Source organism: Natator depressus, chromosome 2 (genome assembly GCF_965152275.1).
Source record: "Natator depressus isolate rNatDep1 chromosome 2, rNatDep2.hap1, whole genome shotgun sequence".
Taxonomy (NCBI): domain Eukaryota; kingdom Metazoa; phylum Chordata; order Testudines; family Cheloniidae; genus Natator; species Natator depressus.
The window spans coordinates 71,705,713-71,722,065 of record NC_134235.1 but is presented as its reverse complement, the minus strand read 5'-3'; the positions used below and the strand labels follow the sequence as shown (position 1 = coordinate 71,722,065).

The 16,353-nt window shown below is 44.0% G+C and overlaps 1 pseudogene; it reads left to right on the top strand.

Moving 5' to 3' along the window:
* The window catches only part of LOC141981427 (chloride channel protein C-like), a 102,748-nt pseudogene that overhangs the window by 24,479 nt on the left and 61,916 nt on the right, over positions 1 to 16,353 (top strand).

Here is a 16,353-nt window from a genome sequence, read left to right as displayed (position 1 = left end):
GCATTTATTGAAATGATATAGAGTTAGACAACTAAAATAATCTATGTCACTGTGACTTTAATTAACCAAGACTAATCCTATATAAACAAGTCAGCATTTAAACTTGGAAAGAAATCACAGTGGTATCTCCCACTCCCACAAGATAACCCTGAGCACCTTCCCTGTAACGGGAACTGAATTCCTAATCTCCAGCCCTTAGAAAAGGGGTGGTTGTCTTTATAAAGTGCCATACTGACCTATGGCCATATTTGCTTCTCCATAATTCATCACCTTTCCCTGAAAAAAGGAAATCACAATGCGGATAGTGTTTGCCAGGAATCTAGGGAACATATCTTTCATTTTCTTTGTATTTTTATCATGATGACTAATTGTTAAGTTCCAAAAACTCGGTTTCCCTAGGTTGGGTGAACAGTTTCATGGCACATGTTTTAAAATTATCAAAACTTTTAAAAGTTGCTTGACTTAGCAATGAAAACCAGCCACAACTGGAATCCTCTAGCCAATCACCTGTCTCACACCCACCTACAAATGTTGGGGGCTTTGGATAAAGTTTGAGCTGGATCTGAACCATACCTGATTTTGATTTTTGCAAAATCAAAACCCAACTTATGTTTTGTAAGACCCAAACCATTCCCAGTTCTGTTTTAGAAGAGCTATGCCCATAAGCTTGTTATGTTTGAGATCTAGGGAAACAAAGACTGAGATACAATTGTGTGACAAGCAGCTATAATTGCAGATACAATTGTATCTTAGCTCCTTGGTTTCCATAAATGTACTACCTAATGTGTTTTAATAACTATATAGAATCATAGGGTTAGAAGGGACTACAAGGGTCATCTAGTCTAAACCCCTGCTAAGATGCAGGATTTGTTGTGTCTAAACCATCCAGGACAGAGGGCTATACAGCCACCTTTTGAAAACCTCCCTAGGCAGTCTGTTCCATTGTCCTACTGTTTTTACAGTTAGGAAGTTTTAATTTCAATCTGCTATGCTGTAGTTTGAACCCATTGCCTCTTGTCCTGCTCTCTGTGGCAAGAGAGAACAACTTTTCTCCATATTTTTTATGGCAGCCTTTCAAGTATTTGAAAACCTCTATCATGTTCCCCTTCAATCTCCGTTTTCCAAACTAAATATACCCAGTTCCTTCAGCCTTTGCCTGTATAGCTTACATTCCAGCCCTTTGATCATCCTATCGCTTGCCTCTGCATCCTTTCCAGTTTCTTCACATCCTTTCTATACATTGGTGACCAAAATTGGACACAGTACTATGGCTGAGGCCTAACTAGCGCTGAGCAGAGCAGTACTATCCCCTCCTGTGACTTGCATGCTGTGCCTCTGTTAATGCAAACTAAAATTGCATTTCCTTTTCTTGCAACAGCATCGCTTTGCTGACTCATGTTGAGGTTGTGATCCACCACAACTCCCAGATCTTTCTCACCAGTGCTGCTGCCAACCCAGTTATCCCCCATTCTGCATTTGTTTTTTCTTCCCTAAGTGTAGCACTTTACATTCCAGAGTGCGTCTGAATGTCTCACTCATGCCTAAAAAAGGGCACTTTTATAATGGCCCAGTGGGTTTCAGTAATTTCCTCATGGACACCTGCAGTTGTAGGGCAGATCTATTAAAAAAATCTTCTCCCTTTCCTTACAGTAATTTTATCTTTATTTGGCTAGAACTATAGATGGACCTAAATCATAGTTCAAGGTCCAACCAGTTTTGAGGTTTGGGGCAGTCACGATTAAGATTTCAGCACTGTGGCTTGGTTCTGTCTGTAGCTGGAATACATTCAGACTTCTGATTTACACACTGTGGGTGCTTTTAAACAAGAGCAAAACAATCAGGAAAAAAACCCCTCATTAGTTTTATTTTTAGTATCCTCTTCCAAATGGTACAATAGAACTAGCAGAAGGAACATGGATGGTGAGGCCTCTCTTTTATGAAGGATTACAGTACCTGGCTAAACCTAATCTCTACTTGTCTCTGTACATTATTTTATCTAATTTATTTCAGGCATTTGTAGGATGCCCATCACTATACTATAGTGTCTAAGAGCTTTCTGTCACTGAGCAGCAGAACAATATTTCTTTCAAACCTTTCAGAAGTCTCTTCTGAGTGGATTGGTTAAGCAATGAGGCTACAAGGCAGAAATAAGTACCTGTGTACTATGATGATGAGTGCTGTAAGCATGTCTGCAAATAAGTAATACTGTAGTTAAATAGAAAGAGCCAGACATGACAGGGTTTTAGGGGGGTGGGCTTGGGACTTTTTTAGAGCACGGATAATTTTAGGGTGACCCAAAGTGTGCTAGATTTTTCCCAAAAGGTACATAGAACACAGTTTAGTCTAAGATCTCTATTTTGCAAGGAACTCTGTTTGGGAATGTAACCCACCTGTGTTTGTGTTTTTACAGGTCCCCCTCCATGCTGATCCACAGAGAATAGGAGTTGATATAGCCCTGAGCTACAAAATCTTGATTCTTTAACTGAAGCTGTAGCAGCGCAGCTCATGCTTTTAGCTCTGGAGATCTCCAGTTCAATCCCTATGTGTTGGCCAAGGTGGTGGCTGTCACAGGTGGACTCCCATTGACTTCACTAGGGTTTGGTGTGGACACATCTGTCTCACTGTGTGGGGGATGTTTCAGGATTGAGGTTTAAGTGATTGTAGTCAAACAAGGTTGATCTCTCAATATATGTTGGGCACGTCCCACAGAACAATCTTCTTGTGATAGCTGCTGGTGTTGGTGATTCTAGATCCTTCACGTTTTTTTCTTCTGTGTTTCTACCTCACACAATGTTTTTGACTTTTTACATCTGCAGGTGTGCATTGTCACTGTTACAGTCTACTTGCCGTATTTCTTTTCTTGCACTCCAGTCATGAGTCTGAGAACTTTGCAGCTGAAGAACAGTTCAGACATGTAAGTGGTGAGAATGGCACAAGCATCTTTGTGTGAAATGCTAGTTATTACTACATTATTTCCATTAGTCTCTATGAACATCCAGGGATAAAAATTCATATAGATGCACCAGAATTGGGTGTTTGAAATACACAATTTTATTTATGCATGTGAACTTTTCCAATGTGGCAGTTGGGAATGCAACAACCAATGCATGCTTAAAGACAAATGCAAAAATGAATGAGCAGGCCTGGGTTATGACCATTCGTATAATTGAGCCTACAAGTGCATTTTCAACTTAGGTTTTGCTTTAAAGTTTATCGATGATAAATATCTATGTTCGAAGAACTCAGAATTAAAGAAAAATTATTTTGCTCTCAATTTCTAACAAATCCATTTGCTAAGGGGCATATTTGACTGTGAACTTATATAATCATTTTCTTTGTTTTCTTTTAAATTTCCCTTGTATTGCTTTGTCCCTAATTTTAAAAAGCAACGACAAAAGCCCACCATTAATTGTGACAAAATACATAAAAAAAGCGAACAAATCAGTTTTTCAGAAACAAGAAACCATATAAATCAAAGTAGAACAAGGTAACAGATACCTAACAGCCCTGACTATGAAAGAAATGCTTGGGGTGGAATTTGGTGCAAGGCAGAGAGGGCCCATGCATTAAGCCATGCAGAAAACTTACTTTAGGATTTTACCTGGAGTTTATAAGGGTGGAGGGCCCTCCACCGATCCTCTGGAATGGGGTGCATTTTACTTATCCATGTCTGATCCATTAAGAGAGAAGAAGTAATTGGATTAAGGTTAGTACTGTGGTAGCAGCCAGAATACCCAATCAGAATGGGTCCCCATTTTACCACGTATAGTACAAACATATAGGAGCCATGGTCCCTAGCTCAAGTAACTTACACTTTAAGGGCCTGGTTCAAAGCCCATGGAAAGATCCCACAGACTTTGGTAGGCTTTGGATTAGACTGTAGTGGACTGAACCTTCAACGTGTTCCATGCAACCTTCAACTTGTTCCATCTGTACCTATGACTCTCACTTGACTTCAACAGGCCTTTGCATGGTAGAAGGGTACACCAGCAAGGAATAAGTTTCAGGTAGGGGCCTAAGATGGCAAGTGTCATGTAAGAGTGATACAATCAAATGTCTGTAAATTTTATAGGGATGTTATATAGGTGGTGAGCTTCAGATTTGATTTTGATCTTGCAGCCAAATATATATCTTTTTCTAGCTAGTATCTGTGAAGAATCTAGGGGATTTGGACAAAGTTTAAGTTAAATGACAGTTTATCTCAAAATTTTCACTAGTTTACAAGGGTGAATATGGTACAATTACTCTGTAGAAAAGGATGGCAGCACATTATATTATATTGCATTAATTTTCTATGAAGATTTATTTGCTACTCAAGACAATGGACTCTGAGTGCCTTACAAAAGTCAAATAAAAATGCAGACATATATTACTTTGTATACCGCTAGTTTCAGAGTATCATTTGATCTATGTTACATGAATAAATGCTGTGTGCTATAGTAAAGATTTTCTTTTCTTTTGAAAAAACATAAAACTTGTCACCTTCTTAATATCAGGATTTGGCAAACTTATCCCAGCTCTTTAGATCTTTATAGGGAAAAGCCTTTTCCTTCACCCCGACATCTTTTTTTTTATATTTTAAGGGCTAACTACTTGCAAAATTCATTTTTTTTTCAAAACAAAGCTGCTTTTGTTCTAAAGTTGCATAGAAAGTGCATCTGAAATCACAAGAATTTTATGTCTTTTTGCCTGTCTTTGAATCAAAAATTGTCCAGCTGATCTGTGTTAGAAGCTGTCAGTCTTAACGCCAACTTTTAGTGTGATGCAGCTTAAATAGGCCCAGTCATAAAGACTCCATCCCAGTGAAACTGGATAGACCTAAAGAGAAGTAAATGATAGGTTGTCATGAACTCTACCAGGCTATACATAGTCTCGCCAGGCTTCTGGCTATAATAAATCACAAGAATGAAAGTGGACTAAAGCCTTGTTCACGATTCTCTTAGAAACAAAGAAGCAGGCAGTGTATGACTGAGATCCATTGATCCTTGCCATTGTAGGAAGTTAGTACTGATCATCTGTACTAGCGGGGACGGGATAGCTCAGTGGTTTGAGCTTTGGCCTGCTAAACCCAGGGTTGTGAGCTCAATCCTTGAGGGGGCCATTTAGGGATATGGGGCAAAAATTGGGGATTGGTCCTGCTTTGAGCAGGGGGTTGGATTAGATGGCCTCCTGAGGTCCCTCCCAACCCTTGTATTCTATGATCCGGGATATGCCTATTCCAATGTATTATGACCCCTCACTCAGTGCTCATTTCAGTGTCTCCACAAAAATTCTTTCCCCAATGCCTTTTTTTCATAGAACACATCCTGTCATAACACATCTAGGCCTGGCCTATGCTAGAGCTGGGCAAATAACTGATTCCTCAGTCCATTGGCGGTTTTTGAAAAAAAACCCCCACAAACTACCCAACCCCGAAAAAGCAAAACAACAAATAAACTGCAGTTGGGTCCAATTGAAATGGAAAATTATGAAACATGGTGTTGAATTGAAGAAGTCAACAAAAATTAATTTCAGTCAAACAAAATATTTTGTTTTCAGAGCTCCATTTTTAAGAAGAACGGCTAAATTCACAAAATGGCCAGGAGGACCACACTGACCCAGGATGTGGAAACTCAGGGTCGGTTCCCCCCTCAGCCTGATGTGGAGAAGGGATTTGAACTGGGGTCTCCCACAGTGTAGGTGAGTGTGCTAATCACTGGGCTGTGGGATCGTCTGGGGCAGAGTGTGCTCAGTCTCTGCTCTTAAAGCTGTTCCACTGTGTATAAATAATTTAAATAGCCATTGGAGCAGGGACTTGAATTTTGGGTCTTCCACATCTTAGGTTAGTGCCATAATGATTCTCTCTCTTTGGCCCAATTACTATTCAAATATTTTATACAAAATGGATCAGCTCCAGCAGAACAGATTGAGAGAGACCCACCTCACACTATCCTATTGCCCAGGGATTAGGGCATTCTTGCAATATGGGAGTGAGAGAGGAAAAGGCATGAGATGTTGCTGATGAGTGTATGGACCAATTATACAATTTCTGACCCCAGATGGGGATAAGAAGGTTGTTTTTCTTGGGCTATTGTGTGTGTCACTTTTTTAAAAATTGGCAATTCATCTCTTTTGTGTGGGTGAGACTGATGTAAGAAGGCAAATCAAAAATTGGGTTGAATCCTGTGTTCCTTTGGTTGCCAATTTGGGGTCTGGAAGAAATTTTCTTGCTCTGGATATTGGCTAGAATCTTGATGTGTTTTCACTTTCTTCTGGAGTTCTGAGCAGGGATCAGGTGGGCTAGTTACCACCAACTTCCTGCTGTTGGTGGGACAAATAGGGTTCATATTGTTTGTGGTAATAGCCAAAATGTAGTGGGTACTTTCCAAACCCAAAGAAAGACACAATCCCTGCCCTAACACACACACAGTCTAAAAGGACAAAGAGACAGGGAAGAAGGGTGGCGAAAGTAATGCTAACAGGCACATCTCATTGGTTACAAGTTTGTATGAAATGAAATAGCTAATGCCGACAAGGTGCACATGACTCTTCTCTCCTTTGCAAAAAACAATCCAAACTGCAAACTCCACTCTGGTCTCGGGGCCCCTGTGATTTGGACTTACATAGAGAGAAATATCTATTAGGAACAATTTGGTGTGCTGATGATATTTTATAGTATTACAATAATACTCACCTGGTAAGGAGATCGTGACCAGATTGGACACTGGATTTTTAAAATAGATTTTTTTTTCTCCAGCATTGTAGAATGAAACCCATGACTCCTTAATTTTGGAAACTAGCTTTTTCAGTGGCAGGAGAATATCTAGTGGAACACGGCCCTAGTTTATTAGTAGTCAACTTTAAGGGAGTTGGATTGGGCTACTAGAAAAGATACAGAAGGGCATTCCTTTTGGGAGATATCTATCAGAAGTGTCCAATAAATATATTTTGTACAGATGCTCTGCGTTACACTCATCCATTTAATATAATCCTTTTCCCTTTAATTCTTAAGCATAAGCCCATTTGAGAGAGAAATTTCAGAATATAGTTGTCCATCAGGCACATCTTGGATGGGACCAGATGGAGTCAAATATTCCAATCAAACCTTTAATGAAGGTAAGGAGAAGTCTGCTGAATGGTGGCTAAGAATAAATTGTGTTTGTGTAATTTGAACTTGGTCTCCAAATATCTTTAGCTGCAACAAAGGTTTTCTTTAAAGTGGATTTTATTTTCCCTTTCCAGAGACATACCAGAAGAACTGAGTCCCCCCATTTAAAATGTGTGAGTTGGGAAGTTTGTGAATTATAGCACTTCTGAGGTTTATAGGAGAGGAAAAGAGAGTCTATCAGAGAGATTAAGAAAGGGAGAAGCCAAGAAGTTCCTTTTTCTTGGCTAAATGGCTACTGTTTTTCTCCATTTAGGTCATCTAAAAAATATCACAGACTGCAGACTGCAAACACAAATGACACTCATTTTCCTGAAGTCTAGTATACCTCAACTAGCACTGTAGGATCAACCTGTTGACTGAACTTTATTTAATCATAATCAAGGTTGAAAGATATAAGAACTGTTAGTGGGTATTTTTAAAGGATCTATTTAACTATCTGTACCCCTGCTTTTCTTTTCTCTCTCCCTTGAAGCGGCTGCACTCCTAGCTGAGAATGGTAAGCGAGGAATCATGTACTTGTTCAAACATGGGACTCATGAAGAGTTTGGATATAGCTCTGGCATTTTATTTCCTTCTCTCTTGCTGGACTGCGGGTTCTGCTGTTGCTAGTGGCTTGGTTATACCCATGCTGTAAGTATTGCATATCGAAATTCATAGCTTATATATAGGAAAGGTCTATGTTGGCGAGGCAGTCATAGGGGGTTGGAAAATGAAGGCTGTCGCTAGGAATGCTGTCATTGCTTTCACTGGGTCACCTTGCTGGAACAGGGTGACACAGCAGGAGTTTAGTTGGGTAGAGGGGTAAAATTGCAGAAGGGAAATGAGGGAGAAAACATCCCCATGTAGCTATGGATAGGCCATAACCAAAACCCTAAACTTGGAAACCCTTGACATTTGGAGCAAGCTGGTTTCGTCTCTGTAACAGTAGTTTGGATTCAGACTTTGCATTTGAACCCTGTATCCATAATGGACTGAATCTAAGCCCTCAGCCTGAATGCATCTAAATGTTGGGGAAGTTTGCATCTAGGTCTTGCCTTTGTGATTCAGACCAATGTCGTCAGTGAGTAGGTTGCTGCGTACTAGTGCAGAATCCTTGCAGTAATGGTGGGAGGATGTAGTATGAACACTGATGTAGTCAACCTATAAAGGACGAATTGCTGATGACTGGAGAATGTATAACCAAGATAATATCACTTAGGCACTGAAGGAAACCCTGCGTTTGAGATAGTTTGAGATTTGTAATATGAAATCTTCTGGCTTTTCTTTACCCAATGCTTTTTTCCCCTGAGAGTTGATATTGTGATACAGCATGGCCAGAGGGCAGCAGGAGAGTGTTAGAAGGGAGCCTTATTCCCTGTAGAGGGAAGAAAGTTTGCTATAAATTAATTAAAGCACCTGAAGCCAGTCACATGATAAAACCCCCCTGCTTCAGTCAGACAATGGAAGGAGTTGAAGCAGAGTGGATCGGTGTTGGAGCAGAGAGCAGTTTGGAGGAGAGTTTGGAGAAGTGCTGCGGTGGGCTAAGAAGACCAAGACCCTAGGTAAAGGGACACCTGGTTTGTGCAGAGGCAGGGCAGGAAGCACCACAAGCTGAAGGGCAGGAGAGGGAAGTAGCCCAGGGGAAGGAACTGTTAGTTCTAATGGTTTACTGCTATTCCTAGGGCCCCTGGGCTGGGACCCAGAGTAGAGGGCAGGCCCGGGTCCCTCCCTCTCTGCTCCCCTCCTCTAGGACACTAGTAGAGCAGTTAATACCCCAGTTCAGGGGCAAGAATGGTGCCCTGAAACCCCCCCCCTCCTCCCAAGAAGAGAAAGCGTGAGACCCACCATAGTAGTGCTGGCAATTTACCACAATATCTAAATAATTTTTCACTAGAAAGTAGTTGCTAAAAGCCTGGCACGTCTTTGCTTAAGTAGATATTGGGTCGTCTATATGTCTAACAGCCAAGTCCTGTGTCTAAGAACTGGTAACCTGACATCTACGGCCCAATATACCTGGATGCCATGCAGCAATAAAACATATCAGTTACACAAGTAAATGAAAAACATTGAGTAATAGTGAGATATGATACTCTCTAAATCCTTCCAACTTCCGGTAATACAATATCTCTTCTGACAGGGGAATAGTTATACAACCCAAGACTTTATTCAAGGCTTGAATTCATATTTTTGTAAATTAAATTTCTTTTACAAGAAATAAAAAACTATGACTAAACCCAACAATTTCACCATTCTGGCAAGGCTGTCTGTACTGAAAAGTCTTGTGCTGCAGTGTAGCCTTTTGTTGAATGCAGGGGACTGGGACTCTGACTCTTGGGTTCTATTCCTGGCTTCATCAGTGATTCACTGTATGATTTAGGGCAGGTAACCTTTCTTCACTTTAGTTTATCCATGCGTAAAATGGACATAATAATATTGTCTGTGCCTACTTCACAGGGTTGTTGTGAGTATATTTAATGCTTTTAAAACCATTTGGAGATTCCAGGCTGGAGCTATAGAAGTGCAGATTGTTGTTGTTTGGATTGGCCTGATTGAGATGCCCCAATCCCTGTCATTTTAGGGTTGTCTACACTGAAACTGCTGCAATGGCACAGGTACACAGCTGTAGCGCTTTGGTGACGACACTACCTACGCCAATGGGAGGGGTTCTCCCATCTGTGTAGGTACTCCACCTCCCCGAGAGGCGGTAGCTAGGTCAACAGGAGAATTTTCCCATCGACCTAGTACTGTATATCCTGGAGAGTAGGTTGGTTTAACTGCGTTGTTCAGGGGTGTGGATTTTCCTCCCCCCCACCTCCCCCGAGTGATGTAGTTATACTGACCTAATTTCTTAGGGTTAATCAGGCCTTAATATATTCCTCTAAACCGCATTGTCACTGAATGTTGGAGAGCATTAAATATTGCATCATACTATGCCCCTTCTTTTTGAAAAGCAGTTGATATATTAGTCTCTTCATACGAAGTGAGAAACTTGGTAGGTAATTCAATACCGTACTAGAGGCTACAGTGACAGGCATTAAATTAGTGGCATAACAAGGCCCTAGTGTAAGAATAGATTGGGGCCCCATTCCCAATTCCAGAATCCACTCCCCCTGAGCTCCTGCACAGCCTCAGTCCATCCCCCTCATCCTCTAATCCCTGCCTCGATCATCTGCCCCCCCCCGCCTCAGTCCAGCCCTTCCAACCCCTAGATACTTCCAGCTTCTGCCTAATTCCCGATAGCCTCAGCCTAGTCCTCCCATCCCGCAACTCCTGTCTAGCTTCCCTCCAGGCCCCTTCATTACTTCCCTATAAATCCTCAGCTTGCTCCATGGGCCTCCCTTGCTCCGCTCCAGTTCTGATCCTGTCTCCCTCAACTCTGCTCCAGCCTCCTTCAATCCAGTCCTCTGCTCCCCCAGTCCTGATCCAATTACTCTCCAGGTCCTGTTTATCTCCCCTTCTGCCCATGCTTCCTGGAGCTGTCCTTCCCCAGCACCCCCCTTGGTCCCCTCTAGCTCTATTCCAACCCACTGTCACATTCTATACCTTGGGGGAGTGTCCTGGAACCCCATATTCCTCATTTTTATATAATCATGATCTTACTTTACAAGGCATGCCTTGTAAGGTATCAGGGGAAAGGTTATGATCTGCTGAAAGTCATTTCTCTGTCCATATATGTATAGCATTAATGCATATGAAGTTATGAGAATTGTGTGGTATGGCTGTCACTAAAACATGCTGTAAATTGGGTAATCAGCCAGATATTAGCTCCCTAGAGGCAACAGGAAGGAAAGTAACCAACACCCAGGCAGGGTATCAATTAACTAATTAACAACCATTGTCCAGCAAGGGAGCTACAATGCAGTGACTCACCTGCATGAGGCCACACCAGGAAAATTTCTCAACCTTGCCTGGAAATTCAGCAATGCCCCCAGACATGCCTGGACTTGTGTTTTCCAAGCACATGGACTGAGGGTATAAAACAGACAGAGTGGAGACATACTGGGCCCTTCTCCTGCCCCCACCTATGCTGCAAGAAACTAAGACACTGAGAAGAAGACAAGACTCCAACAGAGGAGATTGGCCAAGGTCTAAGGAACAAACCTGTATATTAAGGACTGCAATATCCAGTGGGGTGAGAAAAACGGCTTAATCTAGATGTTGCCCAGTCTAATAGGGTTGAGAGTTTAGACTGCATGCTTATATTTTATTTCTTTTGGTAACTAATTCCAACTTTTTTTGCCTATCACTTATTATCACTTAAAATCTATCTTTTATAGTCAATAAATTTGCTTAACTGTTTATCTTTACCAGTGAGTTTGTATGAAGTGTGTGGCAAATCTGCTCAGGTTTGATGAAGGCTGGTGTATAACCACTTTCCATTGCTGAAGTGGTGAACTAATTAATAAATTTGCACCGCAGGCATGAGCAGTGCAAGATGGTATACTCCTGGGGTACAGTCCTGGGAGCTGGGAGGATTTGGCTGGTCCCTTTCTCCATGTGATTCATGAGTGGCTCTGGGAGCATTCATGCAATCTGCCTGGATGTGGGGCTTCACATGCTGTTGTGCTGAGTGATCACAGTGCCTGGAGGAGCTTGCTGCTCGTCACTAGCAAGGCATTGTGAGAGACAGCCCAGGCTGGAGAGAGTTAAGGGGGCACAGCGGTTCCACTGTCCCAGGCTGCACCTCAAGGGGATCCCGTCACCCCCACCTCCCCTCATTCTGCTAACTCTGCTTCGGATGCCTCAATCTCTGCTCCAGTCCCCTTTCCCCACCCTCAACAGCTCTGAACTAGTCACCCAGTTCTGCTTCAACCCCCTTTCCCCACCCCCAGCTCTGAACTAGCCTCTGCCAGTGCTCCCTGCCCCCAACCATTGCCTGTTGTCCCCCCAGTTCCCTTCCCCATGCAAAGTGGACCACGCTTTTACCTTGTGCTCTTTCTCTGTGTGATTGCCATGTCTTCCTTCTCTAGAGCCCCCCCCGGCACTGCAATTCCTCCATGCCTTCTGCACATATCCTTGTTGACTGCTCATGCCTGGGGTCACCCCATCTGGAGGGGTCCCCCATCCCAGCCTCCTCCCTGTCCTGGGGGGCCAGCAGGCCCTACTTTGCCCCAGCTGACTGGCTGGTTGGACCCCGAGCCCAACTCCAAGGATCCTGGTGCTACTGGAACAGTGCTGTGTTAGAAAAGTAGAGCAGACAAAATGGAATGCTGGGTTAGCGGAGAAGAAGAAAATAATCCTGCAAAATAGCGTGTCTGGCAAAAGTAGTGTCCTCATTTTCTTCTCCTCACATGCAGGTACACAGGAGCTTTATATGGCAGGATAGTTGGCCTGATTCTTGTGTCCATTTTTGGTGTTCAGACAAATGAACAAGGGGCATGGATTGATCCGGGACTCTTTGCTGCTGTTGGAGCCGCTTCTTTTTCAGCGGTGTGTCAAGACTAACCATCTCCCTCACAGTTATCATGGTAAATGTATTATGTTCTCAGATATTTGGCCAACTTGCAGGCTGGGGTGGCCTAAATCATCTGCTGCTGCAACTAAATGAACCGTGCACTCATGCCCCGCAGACACAAGTTCATAAGTGGGAGGCTTGTTGGGTTTTATTTTTGGTTTGCATGGTGGTTTTTTGGCAAGGATTTTCATTAGCAAAATATGTTTTTGGAATTGGCACTTAAATTTAGAGAGAAGAGAATCCATTTCTTGTCGCCATAGTAACAGAGGTGTCAATAATGTACTAGCAAGGGAAGCAGAATCCAGGACTTCTGTTTTGATTAGTTTTAAAACATGGATTATCACATTTAAATATCTGACACCTGAAGTGAGGGGTGACTTTTGTGGGGAGGGAGGTCTTGCACAACAGGGTGCCCCACTTGTTTTTGTGTACCTCTAATTTGAGCAGAACACTTTTTAATTAGAACACACTGGGACTGTTTCCACTGGGGACAAAGTTAAAGGATAAATGGAAAACTTTACAATTAGAGGGGTCTTAGCCTACCCTGGTTTCAATACCTGTGCCTAAGGATTGAGCAATTAGTTGTGCTGAGAATGGGAGGGACAGATGAGACTTGAGTTGGCTGAACTTCACACCAGTGATGTAGATACCACAGGTTCAGATCCTGTCAGGAAAGACTCAACATTTCATCTTCCCAAGGTACATCAATCATGTTCCATGGATATCGGGGTGTGTGTGTGTGTGTGTGTGTGTAAGCACAAAAAACATTCAGATGGGACCTTAAACCAAAGTCCTGTCTGCCCTAATTGATTTGCCTTAAAGATCTCATGATTTTATGATCTTGTAAACTGGAGTTATAGAAATGGGATGAAAATTAATAGTGGAAAGTCATGCATTTAGGGAGTAACAACAAGAATTTTTGCTATAAGCTAGGGATGTCTTGGAATCATTGTGGATAGTTCTCTGAAACATCCCACTGCAGTCAAAAAAGCTAGCAGAATGTTGGGAATCATTAGGAAAGGGATAGATAATTATGTAGAAAATATCATTTTGCCACTATATAAACCCATGGTGTGTACACATCTTGAATACTGAGTGCAGATCTGGTTGCCCCATCTCCAAAAAGATATATTGGATTTGGAAAAAAGTACAGAAAAGGGCAACAAAAATGATTAGAGATATGGAACAGCTTCCATATGAGGAGAGATGAAAAAGACTGGGACTTTTCAGCTTGGAAAAGAGACGACTAAGAGGGGATATGATAGAGGTCTATAAAATCATGGCTGGTGTGGAGAAAATAAATAAGGAAGTGTTAGTTACTCCTTCACATAATACAAGACCTAGGGATCACCAAATGAAATTAATTGGCAGCAGGTTTAAAACAAACAAAAGGAAGTATTTTTTCACACAACGCACAATCAATCCATGGAACTCTTTGTCAGAGGATGTTGTGAAGGCCAAGACTATAACAGGGTTCAAAAAATAATTTCATGGAGGATAGGTCCATCAATGGCTATTAGCTAGGATGGGCAGGGGTGGTGTCCCTAGCCTCTGTTTTCCAGAAGTTGGGAATGGTCAAGAGGGGATGGATCAGTTTGATCACCGTTCTGTTAATTCCCTCTGAAGCACCTGACATTGGCCACTGTCTGAAGACCGGATACTAGGCTAGATGGACCTTTCGTCTGATCCAATATGGCTGTTCTTGTGGCGTATTAATTGGAAGTGACAGAGGAGGAGAAAGATCTGGGTGTACTGGATGCTCACGGGATGACTATGAGCCACCAATGTGATGTGGCTGTGAAAAAGGCTAATGCAGTGCTAGGATGCATCAGGTGAGGTATTTCCAGTAGAGATAGGGAAGTGTTAATACCCTTATGCAAGGCACTGGTGGGATGTCATCTGCAATAGTATGTGCAATTCTGGTTTTCCATATTTAAGAAAGATGAATTCAAACTGGAACACGTGCAAAGAAGGGCTACCAGGATGAGCCAAGGAATGGAAAACTGGCCTTATGAGAAGAGACTCAAAGAGCTTGGCTTGTTGAGCCTAATCAAAAGAAGGCTGAGGGGAGATGTGATTGCTCTCTATAAAAACATCAGTGCCATAAGTTAAGTGCCAATGTGGACACAAGAACAAATGATACAAACTGGCCATCAACAAGTTTAGGCTTGAAATTAGATGTAGCTTTCTATCCATCAGAGGAGTGAAGTTCTGGAATAGCCTTCCCAGGGGAGCAGTGGGAGACAAAAAACGCTAACTGGTTTCAAGACTGAGTTTGATAAGTTTTATGGAGGGGATGGTATGATGAGATTGTCTACAATGGCATGTAGCTGATCTGAAACTGCTAGTAGCAGATATTCCTAATGGCTGGAGATGGGACACTAGATAGGCAGGGCCAGTGATGAGCTGCCAAAATCTTAATAACCGGTTCCCTCCTCACCCCGCGAGGGGGTCGTGGCCCACCCCTGCCCCCCGGGACTCCTGCCCCATCCAACTCCCTGCGTTCCTTGACTCCCCGCCCCCTCCCCCCCGGGATCCCTGCCCCATCTACCCCTCCCCTGTCCCCTGATTGCCCCCAGAACCGGGCGGGAGGGTCTCATGGGCCACTGTAGTGGGTGCCCATCCCGCCCCTAAGAGCCAGAGGGACCTGCCGGGGCGAGGTGGGGAGTCCCGGCGGTGCTTACCTGGGGCAGCTCCCAGGAAGCATCCAGCAGGTCCCTCTGGCTCCTAGGGGTGGGGTAGTGAAGCTGGGGGGAGCAGGGGGAGCGGCTGCTCCCCCCACTGATCACATCAAAAGTAGTGCCTTAGGCGCTGACTTCCTGGGTGCTCCGGGGCTGGGGCCCCCATGGGGAAAATTTGGTGGGTGCAGAGCACCCACCGGCCGCTCCCTGCCCTGCGCCCGGCCCCAGCTCACCTCCGCTCTGCCTCCGCCTCCTCCCCTGAAAGCGCCGCCCTGCTCTGCTTCTCCGCCCCCTCCCCCAGCTTCCCGCGAATCAGCTGTTCGCGTGGGAAGCTGGGGAGGGCTGAGATGCAGGCGGCAGCTTCGGCTTCCACAGGGAGGTGGAGGTGAGCTGCGGTGGGGAGCGGTTCCCCTGTGCAGCTGTCCTCCCTCCCCGGGTTACCTGCTGCGGTGTGGGCGGCCCTCCTCACACCTCCCCGCCCCAGCTCACCTCCGCTCTGCCTCCCTGGACCTGAGCGCGAAGCCACCGCCTGCTTCTGAGCACTCCCAGGCTTCCCGCATGAACAGCTGATTCGCAGGAAGCCGGGGTGGGGGTGGGGGGTGCGGAGAAGCAGAGCGGGGCGGCGCGGCATGTTCAGGGGAGGAGGCGGAGCATAGGTGAGGTGAGCTGGGGCGAGGAGGTGCCAGTTTTGGCAGGTGGTTAAATTTAGAAGGCCTTTTAGAACCGGTTCTCCCTCGCAGGACAACCGGTTCTAAAAGGGCTTCTAAATTTAACAACCGGTTCTAGCGAACTGGTGCAAACTGGCTCCAGCTCACCACTGGGCAGGGCTCTGAGTTACTACAGAGAATTCTTTCCCAGGTGTCTGGCTGGTGGATCTTGCCCACATGCTCAGGGTTCAACTGATCATCATATTTGGAGTTAGGAAGGAATTTTCCCCTGGGTCAGATTGTCCGAGACCCTAGGGTTTTTTCCCTTCCCCTGCAGTATGGGGCAAGGGTCACTTGCAGGTTTAAACTAGTGTAAATGGCAGATTTTCTATAACTTGAAGTCTTTAAATCATGATTTGAGGACTTCAGTAATTCAGCCCCAGG